This window comes from Hyperolius riggenbachi, chromosome 4 (genome assembly GCF_040937935.1).
Source record: "Hyperolius riggenbachi isolate aHypRig1 chromosome 4, aHypRig1.pri, whole genome shotgun sequence".
NCBI classification, from domain to species: Eukaryota; Metazoa; Chordata; class Amphibia; order Anura; family Hyperoliidae; genus Hyperolius; species Hyperolius riggenbachi.
Window position 1 is genome coordinate 23,794,107 of NC_090649.1, and position 17,481 is coordinate 23,811,587.

The 17,481-nt window shown below is 49.2% G+C and overlaps 1 protein-coding gene across 2 annotated transcripts in view; it reads right to left on the reverse strand.

Moving 5' to 3' along the window:
• AGBL5 (AGBL carboxypeptidase 5) overlaps positions 1-17,445 on the reverse strand; it is a 104,682-nt gene extending 87,237 nt beyond the window's left edge. For both annotated transcript variants that reach the window (XR_011031297.1, XM_068279868.1), the window contains exons 1-2: positions 17,147-17,445; positions 4,104-4,166 (exon numbers count right to left, since the gene is read on the reverse strand). The gene's annotated coding sequence lies outside the window, so the exon portion shown is untranslated. The remainder of the gene's footprint in view (positions 1-4,103; positions 4,167-17,146) is intronic.
• Between the last annotated feature and the right edge of the window lie 36 nt (positions 17,446-17,481).

Sequence of the window (17,481 nt, forward strand, 5' to 3'; positions counted from 1 at the left end):
CCCCCCCTCTGTGTACATTATAAGCACAGGCCACAGACTGCTCCCATCACACCTCCCATGTAATCACCATCAGACAGAAACACACCTGAAACAGCCTCCCCCTGTAGCCTGTCCCCCCCTCTGTGTACATTATAAGCACAGGCCACAGGCTGCTTCCATCACACCTCCCATGTAATCACCATCAGACGGAAACACACCTGAAACAGCCTCCCCCTGTAGCCTGGCCCCCTCCCTCTGTGTACATTATAAGCACAGGCCACAGGCTGCTTCCATCACACCTCCCATGTAATCACCATCAGACGGAAACGCACCTGAAACAGCCTCCCCCTGTAGCCTGTCCCCCCCTCTGTGTACATTATAAGCACAGGCCACAGGCTGCTCCCATCACACCTCCCATGTAATCACCATCAGACAGAAACACACCTGAAACAGCCTCCCCCTGTAGCCTGTCCCCTCCCTCTGTGTACATTATAAGCACAGGCCACAGGCTGCTTCCATCACACCTCCCATGTAATCACCATCAGACGGAAACACACCTGAAACCGCCTCCCCCTGTAGCCTGCCCCCCCCCCCTCTGTGTACATTATAAGCACAGGCCACAGGCTGCTCCCATCACACCTCCCATGTAATCACCATCAGACGGAAACACACCTGAAACAGCCTCCCCCTGTAGCCTGTCCCCCCCTCTGTGTACATTATAAGCACAGGCCACAGGCTGCTCCCATCACACCTCCCATGTAATCACCATCAGCCGGAAACACACCTGAAACAGCCTCCCCCTATAGCCTGTCCCCCCCTCTGTGTACATTATAAGCACAGGCCACAGGCTGCTCCCATCACACCTCCCATGTAATCACCATCAGACGGAAACACACCTGAAACAGCCTCCCCCTGTAGCCTGTCCCCCCCCTCTGTGTACATTATAAGCACAGGCCACAGGCTGCTCCCATCACACCTCCCATGTAATCACCATCAGACGGAAACATACCTGAAACAGCCTCCCCCTGTAGCCTGTCCTCCCCTCTGTGTACATTATAAGCACAGGCCACAGGCTCCTCCCATCACACCTCCCATGTAATCACCATCAGACAGAAACACACCTGAAACAGCCTCCCCCTGTAGCCTGTCCCCCCCCTCTGTGTACATTATAAGCACAGGCCACAGGCTGCTCCCATCACACCTCCCATGTAATCACCATCAGACAGAAACACACCTGAAACAGCCTCCCCCTGTAGCCTGTCCCCCCCTCTGTGTACATTATAAGCACAGGCCACAGGCTCCTCCCATGTAATCACCATCAGACAGAAACACACCTGAAACAGCCTCCCCCTGTAGCCTGTCCCCCCCTCTGTGTACATTATAAGCACAGGCCACAGACTGCTCCCATCACACCTCCCATATAATCACCATCAGACAGAAACACACCTGAAACAGCCTCCCCCTGTAGCCTGTCCCCCCCTCTGTGTACATTATAAGCACAGGCCACAGGCTGCTCCCATCACACCTGCCATGTAATCACCATCAGACAGAAACACACCTGAAACAGCCTCCCCCTGTAGCCTGTCCTCCCCTCTGTGTACATTATAAGCACAGGGGATAGGCTGCTCCCATCACACCTCCCATGTAATCACCATCAGACGGAAACACACCTGAAACAGCCTCCCCCTGTAGCCTGTCCCCCCCTCTGTGTACATTATAAGCACAGGCCACAGGCTGCTTCCATCACACCTCCCATGTAATCACCATCAGACGGAAACACACCTGAAACAACCAGGGCTGTGGAGTCGGTACAATAATCTTCCGACTCCTCAGTTTATGAAACCACCGACTCCCTAAGTACCCAAAATTGCTCTGACGCCTTGACTCAGACTACTTAATCTAATACTTACCAGGGCTGTGGATTTTGTACAAAATCATCCCACTCCCGACTCAGACTCCTCAGTTTATGAAATCACTGACTCCAACTCCGACTCTGGGTACCCAAAATTGCTTCGACTCCTTGACTCCACTCCAACTCCACAGTCCTGGAAAAAACAGCCCCCTGTAGTCTGTCCTCCCCCTCTGTGTCCTCCCGGTCTCATGCACTGCGCTGCTGCAGCCACAATTAAAGCAGCACTATTGCGAAAATCATAATATTTTAAATACATGTAAACACATACAAATAAGAAGTACATTATTCCTAGAGTAAAATGAGCCATAAATTACTTTTCTCCTATGTTGCTGTGACTTGCAGTAGGTAGTAGAAATCTGACAGAACCGACAGGTTTTGGACTAGCCCATCTCCTCATGGAGGATTCTCAGAGTTTTCGTTATTTTTAAAAGCATTTAGTGAATGCCAGTTGCTCCGTCCAAATGCCAAAAAAAGTGTACGGTGAGCAGGGAGGCTGGTCAGCATCCTTGTATAAATCCTTTTAAGGGAGTGTCTTTAGAAAAAAAATAAAGGCCATGTTGAGAATCCCCCATGAAGAGATGGACTAGCCCAAAACCTGTCGGTTCTGTCAGGTTTCTACTACCTACTGCAATTCACAGCAACATAGGAGAAAAATAATGTATTGCTTATTTTACTCTTGGAAAAATGTACTTCTTATTTGCAAGTGTTTACATGTATATTAAATGTTACATTTTTTCGTGATAGTGGTCCTTTAAGGTCTGAGACCCCTGTGCTACTGCGCATGGGCTGTTCCAGGCCACGCCCTTCCTCGATCGGCCTCCTGTGGTCAGGAGTGTTCTGCGCATGTACAGTTACAAGTCTGTGCAGATAGCACATGCATGGCATGCTCCCTGACTCAGAAGGTGTACACTCGGGTCATCCAAGCGCAGTAGCCGCCACTCAGTCACGTAATGGGGCGACAGCAGCTCAGTGGAGCGGAGTGGAAGGACACTAAGAGCTGGCAGACTGGGAGGGGCTGGGAGAAGCCCCAGGTAAGTACAAATCTGCTTGCTCCCCTTGTCTCAGGCGTATGTTAATGTGATCCCGAGGTGAGAGTGATATGGAAGCTGCCATATTTATTTGCTCTTAAAGGATACCACAACTGACATGTGGCATAATGAGATAGACATGGGTATGTACAGTGCCTAGCACACAAATAACTATGCTGTGTTCCTTTTTTTCTTTCTCTGCCTGAAAGAGGTAAATATCAGGTATGTAAGTGGCTGACTCAGTCCTGACTCAGACAGGAAGTGACTACAGTGTGACCCTCACTGATAAGAATTTCCCCCTTTTTTATCTCTTTCTTGCTCTCAGAAGCCATTTTCTTCTAGGAAAGTGTTTTATAGTTGGAATTTCTTATCAGTGAAGGTCACACTGTAGTCACTTCCTGTCTGAGTCAGGACTGAGTCAGCCACTTACATACCTGATATTTACCTCTTTCAGGCAGAGAAAGAAAAAAAGGAACACAGCATAGTTATTTGTGTGCTAGGCACTGTACATACCCATGTCTAACTCATTATGCCACATGTCAGTTGTATCCTTTAAACAATACCAGTTGCCTGGCAGCCCTGCTGATCTCTCTGGCTGCAGTAGTGTTTGAATCACACCAGAAACGAGCATGCAGCTAATCTTGTCACATCTGACAATAATGTCAGAAACACCTCATATGCTGAATGCTTGTTTAGGGTCTATGGCTAAAAGTATTAGACCTGTAACCCACTAGCAGTACGTTACTGAGCCATTTCTAAGCAGTTGTGATGTGAAAAGCTCTTGCTCATGTAATACTATGGGTGTGATCACAGTTGAGTGATGTCATTTTAGAAAATTCACCCATAGCATTACATTAGAAGAGCTTTTCAAAGCACTAGTGCTTAGAAAAGGCTGCTAGTGGGTTTGAGGCCCTGGAGGCAGAGGATCGGCAGGGCTGCCAGGCAACTGGTATTACTTAAAAGGATATAAATATGACAGCCTTCATATTCCTTTTACCTCGGGTTCCCTTTAAGCCTTTGCTAACCTCTAAATACTAAGAACCAAACCATACCCTATAGAGACACCTCACACAACTGTACACATAAATCAGCAATATAGATACAAACATAACAAGAGAGCGCTGCCCATATCGGTGTATGAAGTAAACAAGCCCCTCCCCCAGCAGTAACGGCGGGTCACTCACCATCAGCCGGATGGGTTATTCAATCCTCACATCACCTTCCGCCGCTCCGCCACACTGAATCATCTGCACCGGAGAGGGGGAGATAGAATGACACTCGTTTATTAATGATGAGAGTCTGGCGCTGAAGCGGTAACTTTAACTCAACAGACTGTGACTGCGTGCGCTTTCCAGGCTTGTCAGATAATAAATAATGCACAGCGCCCGCATTTCCACGCACTGACTCACAGCACTGCACACAGGCACTTCTAACCAGCATCGACTATTGTGACAAAAATAACATTTTACTGGAATCAGTCTTCTGCTCCCCTGCGGATTCAATGCCAGCAGCCTTTAAAGGAGCACGGCTCAGGTTCCATACTTACCTGGCGCTTCCTCAAGGTCGCTCGTCCCTCGCCGTCTCCCTAGGTGGTTCCCGCAATTCAGCCCGAAAGCCTGGCCACGTCGTGCTTCCTCCCACATGTGCGGCCCGGCCAGACATGCTCCCCATCTGACTACAGCAGCTGCGCAGGCACAGAACGCTCCCAGGGATGGGGGGGAAATCACGCCCGTCTGGGCCGTGCAGGTGGGACAAAGCGTGACGCGGCCAGGCTTTGGGGTTGAATTGCAAGTAGGAGCCACCTGGGGAGATGGTGAGGGAGGAGCGGCCTTAAACTGTACCAGAGAGGAAAGAAAAAAAAAAACCTCCTACGTACCTGTGGCTTTCTCCAGCCTGATCACTCCCTCGGCGCTGTCCTCCGCCTCCTGGATCTTCGGTACAGGGTCGCTGTATCTTCGGCCAGTCAGGGCAAGGCGGTGCATGTGCGGTGCAGCTGCGCACGTTCCCGTGTGGCTCCCGCAGCCAGGAGAGTGCTGTGCGGGTGCAGAAAGCTCCCAGCAACGGGAGCGGGGCGGGGCGGGCGCGCGTGGCCATTAAGTCCTGACTGGCCAAGATACTGGGACCCCTTACCGAAGATCCAGGAGGTGGAGGACGGCACAGAGGGGGCGGTAAGGTTGGAAGAAGCTCCAGGTATTTATGATTATTTATTTTTTTTACGTTTGTCTCTAGTTTACGTTAAAAAGGAACTCTCGCAAAAATTTTAAAATGTAAAACACATACAAATAAGAAGTACATTTCTTCCAAAGTAAAATGAGCCATACATTACTTTTCTCCTATGTTGCTATCACTTACATTAAGTAGTAGAAATCTGACATTACTGACAGATTTTGGGCTAGTCCATATCTTCATGGGGGATTCCCCCCTCCTTTCACAGATTCCCCCCACCCCCTCAATTTCTCTTCACCTCCCTTCCTCTCCAGCAATAGTGGGTGGACAATCCCCAAAAGACACCCCCCTCTGTACCGAGAGCGGTTGGCCGGTGCTGTTACTCACCAAGCCTCTCGCCTGTGCCGATCACCCGCTCTGGTCTTCTCTGTCTATAGTAACGGGCACAGCTTGATGACGTCATCATGCCGTGTCCCGGTACTGTGGACCAGAGCGGGTGGTGGGATCAATGCGGACAAGAGGCAAAGTGAGTAGCGGCGTTGGCCGCCCACTATCACTGCAGAGGGAGAGGAAGTGAAGAAGGGGGGAGGGAGGGATGCGGGGAAAGATGGAGGGGGATAATCGCTGAGGGTTGAGGGGAGAATCTATACTGGGTCACTTCTAGCTAGCTAACCTATTCTGGTAGCACAGAGTGTTAGAGAAAACTTCCTGAGCGGCATGCCCGACACTGCATCAGACATACCGCTTTCAGTCTGTTTTTCCTGCCTGACAGTGATATGCCCATTAGTTTGGGGCTAATAGGCTTGAACTGCATTCCACATACAGATTCCTCCATCTGGCTTCAATGCTGGGGCACTTTAGGGTTACTTCCCACTGGAGCACTTGTTTGGGGGATTTCCTAGCGCTGGCAACCAGCAAAGCACTGTGACAATGTATTTCAATGGAAGTATTCTCACTGCAGCACTTGTATAAAATCACAATTGTGCTGCATGAGACACTTTTTGAGCGATTGAAATGCGTTTCTCGCTGGCTGGACAGAATCGCAAATAACCCCCCCAAGAAAAAAAAAACTGGACACATGAAAAATCGTCCTCGCTAGGCGTTTTGGGTTTGTGAGTGGGAACCAGCCCCCGCTAATAATGGATATTGTGTGCGCCACGGAGAAATAACAGTGTAAGCAGCCAGGACTGCGCTCACCTGCTGTGTGTCCGGATCAGTGCTGAAGGGTGAAATGACAGAATGAAAAGAGCTCTCAGTCACTACAGACACCTGCTACAACAAATAGCACGCTGCGGCCAGCTCACCATGGCTGTGCAGCAACCTGTGAAAGAGCCACAGACATTCCTAACAAACCAGCAAACACAACACATGCAGACACGGCTCCCAAAACACAGCCGCTGCCATGGTGACATGGCCACACCCACACGGGGAGGACCGAGAACACTGCAGAGACCCCAAACTATCCACCATGTATCTGGGGGTGATAACACTGCTTCATGCAGACAAGGCTCCCAAAACACAGCCGCTGCCATGGTGACATGGCCACACCCACACGGGGAGGACCCAGAACACTGCAGAGACCCCAAACTATCCACCATGTATCTGGGGGTGATAACACTGCTTCATGCAGACACAGCTCCCAAAACACGGCCAGACCCACATGAGGAGGACCGTGAACAGCCAGTTAGGCTTTCTTCACATTGCGTTCAGTCTGCGTGTCGGTCCACGTTGGGCGGGTTTTGTGGCGCTTTTTTTAATCAGATTCCCAGCGCGCTGTATGTTTTTTTTAACCGCTTTTCTAACGTCAGTCAGGAAGTGAACTCTTTGACTCAGAAAACAAACACAGTGTATTTATTCTTAAAGGACACATCCGAGCAGATTAAAAATAAAAAAAAATTCACTTACCTGGGGCTTCCTCCAGCCCCTGCCAGCCGTCCTGTACCCACGCCACAGCTCCGCTCACCGCTGGTAGTCCTGGGTCCCCTCCGGCGCAGGATTCCTACTGCGCCTGCGCAAGCGGCTCCCAGAGTCGCGCTGACGTCCTCTGGACTGTACAGCGCAGACGCAGAACTATTGAGCTTGCGCTGTACAGTCCAGATGAGGTCAGCACGACCAGTGAACCGCATGCTGGAGCGCAGAGGGTACTGACGTGGAAGCCGATTTGGCGAGGTCGGCTTTGCCACCGGAGGGGACCGGGAGCCACCGGAGTTGCAGGGAGGGCACAGGACGGGTGCCTGGGGCTGGAAGAAGCCCCAGGTAAGTAAATATTTTAATGTTAAGTTCCTCAGACCACTCCATTAAAAACGCGAACGCAATCTCTGCACAAAGCGATTGTGAGTGTTTTCCTATACCTTCCATTGAGGCAAAATTGCCTAAAAAATGGCCCAGGCATCGGAAACGAACCGCTCAGATGTTAACTTCCTCATAGAAAATCATTGCACAAGCACTTTCAGGGTAATTTTGAAAATCACCTGCACTTAAAAAAAAAAAAAGACAAAAACGCCCCTAGTGAGTCCTTAAAGAGAACCTGTACTGAGTAAAAAATATTTAAAATAAACACTTCAAATGAACATTACATAGTTACCTCGCCATCAGTTCCCCTCAGAAGCTCACCATTTTCTTCTGACAATGATCCCTTCCAGTTCTGACAATATTTTGTCAGATCTGAAATATATCAGTTGCTGTCAGTTATATATCAGTTGCTGTCAGTTGTAGCTGAGAGGAAAACTGATGTACCAGGTAATGTCCATGTTTCCCTATGGCTCAAGTGGGCGATGTTACAGTTTAACTGTGTGCTGACCAGAAAGCTGTTATGGGTAATGGTCATTTTCAAAATGGAGGACGGAAAATTCCCTTGATCACAGTGAACAAACAGGATGCAGGACAGGAGAAAGACACTGAGGAGTAGACTACATGGGAGGTAAGTATGACTTGTGTATGCTTATTTTGACTTATAATTTTCAGTTCAGGTTTTCTTTAAGGTAAGTTACACACCATACAATTTTTTCAATTTCTTTTCAATTCAAGAATTACAATAAGTTAAGAAAAATACATCAGAGCAATGTACTGCACCTAATTATGGCAACAACAAAAAAAAATAAATAAAAAAAAATAAAATTCAAAACTCTGGAAAAAAAAAGCTTGCGTTTATACGTTAATAAGTTGACCATCTACCCTGCATCATTTAATTTTCTGAAAAATTGATTAAAAAAAAAGGCCGCACCTCCTTACTGTACTCTGTACGTCTGTATGTAGTTAGGGAATTTAGCCTGTCTCATTTCCCCTCATCTGCAACTAATCAGAACTGTAATTAGATATTTCCTCAGTGTCAGCTGCCTGCCAGGGCAGAGAGCTCATTTGTAAACACAGGAGGTTAACAATATGTCCTGTTCCATGAAAGCAGGAAGTAGACACACTGCAGATTTATGGCAGAATTTGTATCAGCTGTAACAGAGACATGTTTTTTATGCTGTTGCTTATCTTTAAAGGACCACTATCGCAAAAAAAAGTAGGCAGTTAAAAATCTGACAGAACTGACAGGTTTTGGGCCAGTCCATCTCCTCATGGGGGATTCTCAGGATTTTCTTTGTTTTCAGCAGCATTTCCTGAACAGCAGTTTAACTGCCAAAATAGTCAGATACCAGCCGGCCTCCCTAATCACTTGCACACTATTTTGTCAGTTAGACTTTGCAACTGCTGTTCAGGAAATGCTGTTGAAAGCAAAGAAAACCCTGAGAATCCCCCATGAGGAGATGGACTGGCCCAAAACATGTCGGTTCTGTCGGATTTTAACTGCCTACTTTTTCGCAATAGTGGTCCTTTAAGAGGAAAGATGAAGTTCTGAGTTTAGGTCTGCTTTAAGTACAGCTGAACTGAGCGGGATATGGTAGATCCCATGTTTATTTCCTTTTAAAAAATACCGGTTCCCTGGCTGTCCTGTCGATCTTTCATGCATCAGTAGTGTCTGACTCACACACCTGAAACCAGCATGCAGCTAATCTTGTCAGATTTTTGTCAGTAACATCTGATCTGCATGCTTGTTTATGTTCTATGGCTAACAGTAGCAGAGGATCAGCAGGAGAGCCAGGATACTGGTATCGATTAAAAGGGAATAAATATGTAATTCCGCCCTCCTCTCATCTGACCCCCCCCCCCTCCTGGCTTCTGTAGCCCCCTCACGGCGCAAGTCACAGAGATTAACCTCTCAGCCACACTACAGAAAACTCACATCAAAGCCCCACAGAACATGCTGGTGCTGTATAAATCCAAAATAATAATAATAATCTACAGACAGGCACACAATCTTCCAGTAAAGGCATTCGATTCGAGATGGGGGGGTGGGGGTGGGGGGGTGGAGGGATTAGATATACTTACCTAGAGCTTCTTGCAGCCCCCAACAGACTATCAGGTCTCTTACTGTAGTTCCACTGCCCTACAGGATGCCGCTAGCGCCTCTGAAAGATTCCCAATCACGCCTGTGGTTGTAAGCTACTGCGCACATGTGTCCGATTGCACTCCGTGGCTGAGAACATTGTGCACTTGCACAGTTTAAGTCTTAGTGCACTGAGCAAGCGCAGAACGCTCCCGAATCATGTACATGCACGCACAATGGCACACAGCTACAGCGGTGGTCAGGGATCTATTGGAGAGGACAGCAGCACCCTAGCAGGCAGCAGAATTACAGCAAGGGGCCTGATAGACTGCTGGGGCTGGACGAAGCACCAGGTAAGTATATCTAATCTTTCCCTCTGCTAAATTGGATGTCCTTTAACAAAGCTAACCTTAAAGAGGAACTCCCCTTCTGGACAGACTGTATGTTGCCCAGTGGGGATCTGGACCTGATCCCTTGAGGTTGTACAAGAGCAGACAAGCAATGTGTTCAGGGGAGGGCTGACAGAGAGGCACGAGTGTGACATGTCAAGCGGATTGCTGGCCTGCTGTACACATGCTGGATTCTCAGCAGAGGCAGTCCTTATTGGCCACCGTGGCTGAGTTTGTGTACCTGAGACAAAGCTTGGTAAAGGGACACCTCTGGATGCATGTGTGTGGTCTGTGTGTGTGTGTGGGGTGGGGGGGTGTTTTGTGTGTCTGTGTGGTGTGTGTTTTGTGTGTCTGTGGTGTGTTTGTGTCTGTGTGTTCCCTGGTGTCTAATTGCCCCCCTCCAACTCCTATACAGTCCCCTGGTGTCTAGTGGCGCAGTCCCTGCCCTATACAGTTCCCTGGTGTCTAGTGGTCCTCCTCCCTCCCCTATACCAGGGGTCGGCAACCCGCGGCTCCAGAGCCGCATGCGGCTCTTTTTCACCTTCGCCGCGGCTTCGGTGTCAGTGGTTGCGTGTGACGTGTGCTGCTGCTGGCCGGCAGCCTATCAGAGAGGCTGCCGGACCGGTGCAGTGCAGGGCTTCGGGCGGCCATTTTCCCGTAGCCCTGCAGTGTAATGCAGGCAGGAAGTGACGTCGGGAAGGAAGAGGATCGTGGGAGTTCCGCGCCACAAGGAGGTCGGGACAGGAGGAGATCGTGACAGGAGGCCTTCTGATTAGGTGAGTAAATGGTTTTATTTTTTCAGATCTTGCTGAAGGATTGTGCACATTGGGGTCAGATCTGCTGAAGGATTGTGCATATTGGGGTCAGATCTGCTAATGATTTGTGCATATTGGGGTCACATCTGCTAACGATTTGTGCATATTGGGGTCAAATCGGCTAACGATTTGTGCATATGGGGGTCATATCGGCTAACGATTTGTGCATATGGGGGTCATATCTGCTAACGATTTGTGCATATGGGGGTCATATCTGCTAACGATTTGTGCATATGGGGGTCATATCTGCTAACGATTTGTGCGTATGGGGGTCATATCTGCTAACGATTCGTGCATATGGGGGTCATATCTGCTAACGATTTGTGCGTATGGGGGTCATATCTGCTAACGATTTGTGCATATGGGGGTCATATCTGCTAACGATTTGTGCATATGGGGGTCATATCTGCTAACGATTTGTGCATATGGGGGTCATATCTGCTAACGATTTGTGCATATGGGGGTCATATCTGCTAACGATTTGTGCATATGGGGGTCATATCTGCTAACGATTTGTGCATATGGGGGTCATATCTGCTAACGATTTGTGCATATGGGGGTCATATCTGCTAACGATTTGTGCATATGGGGGTCATATCTGCTAACGATTTGTGCATATGGGGGTCATATCCGCTAACGATTTGTGCATATTTCTTCAGATTGACAGCTAACTGCATGATCCTGTATATAGCATTAAGGTAAGAAACAATATATGCAGTGTTAGATTTGTTTTATAATGGTTTTGCGGCTCCCAGTTTTTTTCACTTTTCGGAAACGGGTCCAAGTGGCTCTTTATGTCTTAAAGGTTGCAGACCCCTGCCCTATACAGTTCCCTGGTGTCTAGTAGTCCTCCTCCCTCCCCTATACAGTTCCCTGGTGTCTAGTGATCCTCCTCCCTCCCCTATACAGTTCCCTGGTGTCTAGTGGCGCCGTCCCTGCCCTATACAGTTCCCTGGTGTCTAGTGGCGCCCACCCTGCCCTATACAGTTCCCTGGTGTCTAGTGGTCCTCCTCCCTCCCCTATACAGTTCCCTGGTGTCTAGTGGTCCTCCTCCCTCCCCTATACAGTTCCCTGGTGTCTAGTGGCGCCCACCCTGCCCTATACAGTTCCCTGGTGTCTAGTGGCCCTCCTCCCTCCCCTATACAGTTCCCTGGTGTTTAGTGGCGCCGTTCCTGCCCTATACAGTTCCCTGGTGTCTAGTGGCCCTCCTCCCTCCCCTATACAGTTCCCTGGTGTCTAGTGGCACCATCCCTGCCCTATACAGTTCCCTGGTGTCTAGTGGCCCTCCTCCCTCCCCTATACAGTCCCCTGGTGTCTAGTGGCCCTCCTCCCCTATACAGTTCCCTGGTGTCTAGTGGCGCCGTCCCTGCCCTATACAGTTCCCTGGTGTATTGGGCCTTTCCCCTACCTCCCCCATCTGGCTTCCCTGGTTTTCTAGGGCTTAACCTCCAATATAGCTTCCCCTGGTGGTCTAGAGTGGGCCAAACATAATGCAAAGGGGAACCCCTTAAGGTCCAAATATAAAGACTCTAAGGGCCAGATTTGGCCCTCGGGCCACAGTTTGACACATATGCCTTAGATTGTCTGAATGATTTCTTTCCTGTGCAGATTGGGACTATTGCCAAAGAGGGCATGTGGTCAATGACTTTGTGGAGAAGGTCACCTGTAGGCTGCTCGCCCCTGCGGAGATTCACCCCTTTAAGGACAACTGTAGCGAGAGGTATATAAAGGCCGTCATATTTATTCCCCTTTAAGCAATACCAATTGCCTGGCAGCCCTCACCGATAAGAAATTCCAACTATAAAACACTTTCCTAGCAGAAAATGGCTTCTGAGAGCAGGAAAGAGATACAAAGGGTCAATGGTTCATAGATTTTTAGCTATGTGTCATTGAGCAAATACAATAAAACAGGTAAAACTTAAAAAGTAGATTTAAACATAAAATAAAGTTGTGGAATATCTTAAAAAAGTCATTTATAGGAGAAGGAAGATAGATACAATTGTTTATTTCTTGAGTTTATTTTCGCCTCGGATGTCCTTTAAGGACCAGAGACTTTCTGGTACAAAGACGGAACTCACTGACATCACTCTCGCTGCTCTCCCATTGCTGAAGCGTGCTTGCTCTGCCATCGCTATGGCAGCAGAGCTTCACGAGCAGATCAGGAGCTGATTTTATTGGCTCCTGACCATGTGATCGATTCATAGTAATCACACTGGCTCCTGACCGGCTCACGGCGCTCTGCTGTCATAGCGACGGCAGAACAAGTGGGCTGCAGCGACAGGAGAGCGGCACGATTGCCAACTGCCTGCGGTAATTGAAATCTACGCCTTGGCAGGGATAACAGGTCTCAAAGAAGATGTAGATTTCAATGACCAACTTTCGGAAGCGGCTAACATACGCCTTGAGACCTTGTGACTCGGGTGGCTTGCTCTCAGGTAAGCATAACCGTATCCTGGGTGGTGGGCGCTGGTGACGTGCTGAAGCACCAGTGCTGAAACTCCTTTTCTATGCAGGATAATTGCGGGCTGAATTTCTGGATGAAAGTATTGAAAGTCAATCACTTTGGCTGCAGTGTTCTCCCCGGGCTCTTTTAGTCGGGTGCTCCACCCGGCTAAATTTGATGAGCACCCGGCTGTAATCGGCTCACCTCCTCCTATGCTGTAAGCGGAGAACCGCTGGCCCTGCGGGTACTTTTTTATGCCACCCTACTGGAAACCAATAATCTGGGGAGCACACTGGTTGCACTGATAGTGCATTGCTTTATTATCAATAATAACCGTCCTGAAACATAAAGCAACAATAACCATGATAAGATATAACATATTTACAAACAGGAGAGTGGTGTTCTCCCTAAAGGTGCCCATACACTCGTCAGATTGGCAGCAGATAGATAAGAAATGCATCTGATGTTCTATCTGATGTGTTTTTAGAACATTTTTTACCAGGATAGAATTCCAATCGATTTCAGTTTGAAATCTATTGAAATTCGATCTGATGGCATTTTTTTTGCCATCAGATTTCCATTAAGGCCAATGCAAAATGATAAGCAATCTCATCAGATCGACCTAAATTTTCCACCCTGCCAGTTCGATGGAAATCCATCGAAATCGGCCATCGATCGGTCGATTGGCCAACCGATTTGCGATCGATCAATTTGGATCGATCGGTCGGCCAGAAAATCGACAGTGTATGGGCCCCTTTATGCTGGGAATACACGATGCGATTTTTCAGTCAATTTACTGTCCGACCTTATTTCCAATCGATTTTCCTATCCATTTCCATTCATTTCTATGAGATATCGATCAGAAAAACAATTGAAAATGATGGTGTATTCCCAGCATTATGTGAGAGACTGTACATAGCATAGACTTCTTCCACAGAACTGTACAGACCGCTCTGCCAGAAACTGCCTGGCTGGGCGCTCAGCAATGAGGTCATCACCACTCAGCGCATACAGTTACAGTATTGGCTATTATATCATCTGTCTCGGGAATCAGGAGACACATCATCTCTGCAGCAAGATCTGCTTATACTGATGGCCCACACGGTACAATACACTGCTGCTACTTCTTCTAGTTATGTGAATGTGATCTGGTTAAAGGATAACTAACCTGACAAAGTAAATGGCAGTTATCTACTTCCCCACACCCATCAAGATGTCCAACTCAGAGGGCAAAGGTCAAGGACTCACCGGTATGGTTGGCCTTTAAAGAGAGACTGAAGTCTCCCAAAATACCTGTTTTTCTTTTAAAATCATCTTTAATATCATTGCCCTAAGTGAAACGCCGCATCCCCGCAGCTCAACACTAACTAAATCATCCCCGGGGCACACTGCGGGGAGCGCTTCCATGAAGAATCAGTCTCAGAGGGGCGGGGAAAGGCGGAGATACGCATGGATTGACACGCATGGAGGCAGAGCTACAGCCCAAAGCTCTGCCTCCTCCAGCAGCAAAACCCACGACCAAGAAAGTCGTGGATTGTTTCCCGGCAGTTTGGGGTGATTTTGTTAGTGTTCAGCCCCAGGATGCGGCGTTTCAGTTAGGGCATTGATATTAAAGAGGAACTCCAGTGAAAATAATGTAATAAAAAAAGTGCTTCATTTTTACAATAATTATGTATAAATGATTTAGTCAGTGTTTGCCCACTGTAAAATCTTTTAAATCCCTGATTTACATTCTGACATTTATTACATGGTGACAGTTTTACTGTTGGCAGATGATGTAGCTGCTGCATGCTTTTTTGGCAGTTGGAAACAGCTGTAAACAGCTATTTCCCACAATGCAACAAGGTTCACAGACAGGAAACTGCCAGGAGTACCACGGTCCTCAGAGTTTCTTGTGGGAGGGGTTTCACCACAATATCAGCCATACAGCGCCCCCTGATGGTCTGTTTGTGAAAAGGAATAGATTTCTCATGTAAAAGGGGGTATCAGCTACTGATTGGGATTAAGTTCAATTCTTGGTCGGAGTTTCTCTTTAAAGAGGGTTTTAAAAGAATAACCTGTATTTTGGGAGGCTTCAGAGTCTCTAAAGTAGACCTGAACTCTTGCACAGGGCAGAAGGAAAACATAGAGAAATGGACCCTGTATGAATTTAGAGAGTTTAGCCGATTTCCCCCTCATTTTTGACTAATCACAAGTTGTAATTTGATCTCTCCATGTCACCTGACTGCCACAGCAGATAAGGCAGACAAGCTCATCTCCCCGCACTTCCGCCAGTCAGCTCCAGTCTATACGCAGGAGAAGTGCACTCTTTGCGTATCACTCCAGCGGCTGCTAGAGGACGCACTTCTCTTACGTCAGTCTAGCTCCGAGTGACGGAAGTGCGGCAACCCGGTACTGCGGGAAGAATGCGGATGGCGGTGTGGGAGCGATCGGAGCAGATGGGGCTGGAGGAAGCACCTAGCCACGCCCACATGCGTTGCCGCAGCCCTCCTCCCAGTTGAGCAGCCGACAATTAGGCTGTCAATGTGGAGCTGGGGTGGTCATGGCAACGCAGGTGGAGGTGGCCAGGGCTTCCAAAGACTTTAAATAAAGTAAAAAAAAAAAAAGCTGCAGTGGCTTTGTCAAAGGGATGAGGCAGATATATAGGCAGGGGTCAGACAAGTGGGCAGGGGGGTCAGGCAGGTAGATGGTCAGGCAGAAAGAAGGACAGGGGGGCTGGAAGACATATGGGGAGGGGTCAGGCAGATATATAGGCAGGGGTCAGACAAGTGGGCAGGGGGTCAGGCAGGTAGATGGTCAGCAGAAAGAAGGACAGGGGGGCTGGAAGACATATGGGGAGGGGTCAGGCAGATATATAGGCAGGGGTCAGACAAGTGGGCAGGGGGGTCAGGCAGGTAGATGGTCAGGCAGAAAGAAGGACAGGGGGTCAGGCAGATAGAAGGGCAGGGGTCATGCAGATATAAAGGCAGGGGGGAGACAGGTAGATGGGGAGGGAGAAGGCAGATATATGGGCAGGGGGTCAGGCAGATAGATACGGAGGGGTCAGGCAGATATATAGGCAGGGGGCAGACAGGTAGATGGGCAGGGATCAGGCAGATATATAGGCAGGGGGCAGACAGGTAGATGGGCAGGGATCAGGCAGATATATAGGCAGGGGGCAGACAGGTAGATGGGTAGGGAGTCAGGTAGATAGATAGATAGATGGGGAGGGGGTCAGGCAAATAGAATGGCAGGCAGGTAGATAGGCAGACAGGTAGATTGGGGGGGGGGGGGGGCAGGCAGATATATAGGCAGGTAGATAGATGGTCAGGAAGACAGATGGGGAGGGGGTCAGGCAGATTGATGGGCAGGCAGGTTTAATTTTTTTCTGGGGGGGGGGGGGGGGCGGAAGCAGGCAGGTAGATATATAGGCAGGTAGATAGAGGTCAGGCAGACAGATGGGGAGGGGTCAGGCTGATAGATGGGCAGGCAGGTATATTGGGGGGTGGGGGCAGGCAGGTAGATATATAGGCAGGTAGATAGATTGTCAGGCAGATCGATGGGGAGGGGGTCAGGCAGACAGAAAGGCAGGCAGGTAGATAGATGGTCAAGTATATAGGTGGGCAGGCAGGTAGATGAGCAGGCAGACAGATATATAGGCAGGTAGATAGATGGGCAGATAGGGGGATAGGTGGGCAGGCAGTTAGATGGAGGGGGCAGGCAGATATATAGGCAGATAGATGGGGAGGGGGTCAGGCTGATAGATGGGCAGGCAGGTATATTGGGGGGTGGGGGCAGGCAGGTAGATATATAGGCAGGTAGATAGATTGTCAGGCAGATCGATGGGGAGGGGGTCAGGCAGACAGAAAGGCAGGCAGGTAGATAGATGGTCAAGTATATAGGTGGGCAGGCAGGTAGATGAGCAGGCAGACAGATATATAGGCAGGTAGATAGATGGGCAGATAGGGGGATAGGTGGGCAGGCAGTTAGATGGAGGGGGCAGGCAGATATATAGGCAGATAGATGGGGAGGGGGTCAGGCTGATAGATGGGGGGCTCCGTACCTGGGTGTAGCACAACATAACACAGCTCCTCCGTGCGGCCTCCGCTCTCCTCTCTAGTCTGGAATGTAAACACAGCGGCGGCTGCACTGCGCATGCGCGGGCTCTCAGACACTCAGGGGAGGCGGGGCGGGTCTCCACATTCACCACAGCGTCACTGCTCGTCCCGCAGCACAGCCGAGGTCTCCCCCCACCTCACACACAGCCCGGGACCCGTACAGTCACCACCGACAGCGCACGCAAACGCAATGCGTGTCCCGCGAGTGGGCGGCTTGAGGGCAGCGTCAATGTTGCTAGGCAACTGCGAGACGGTTGCCGTCTGACGTCATCCTCCCCTC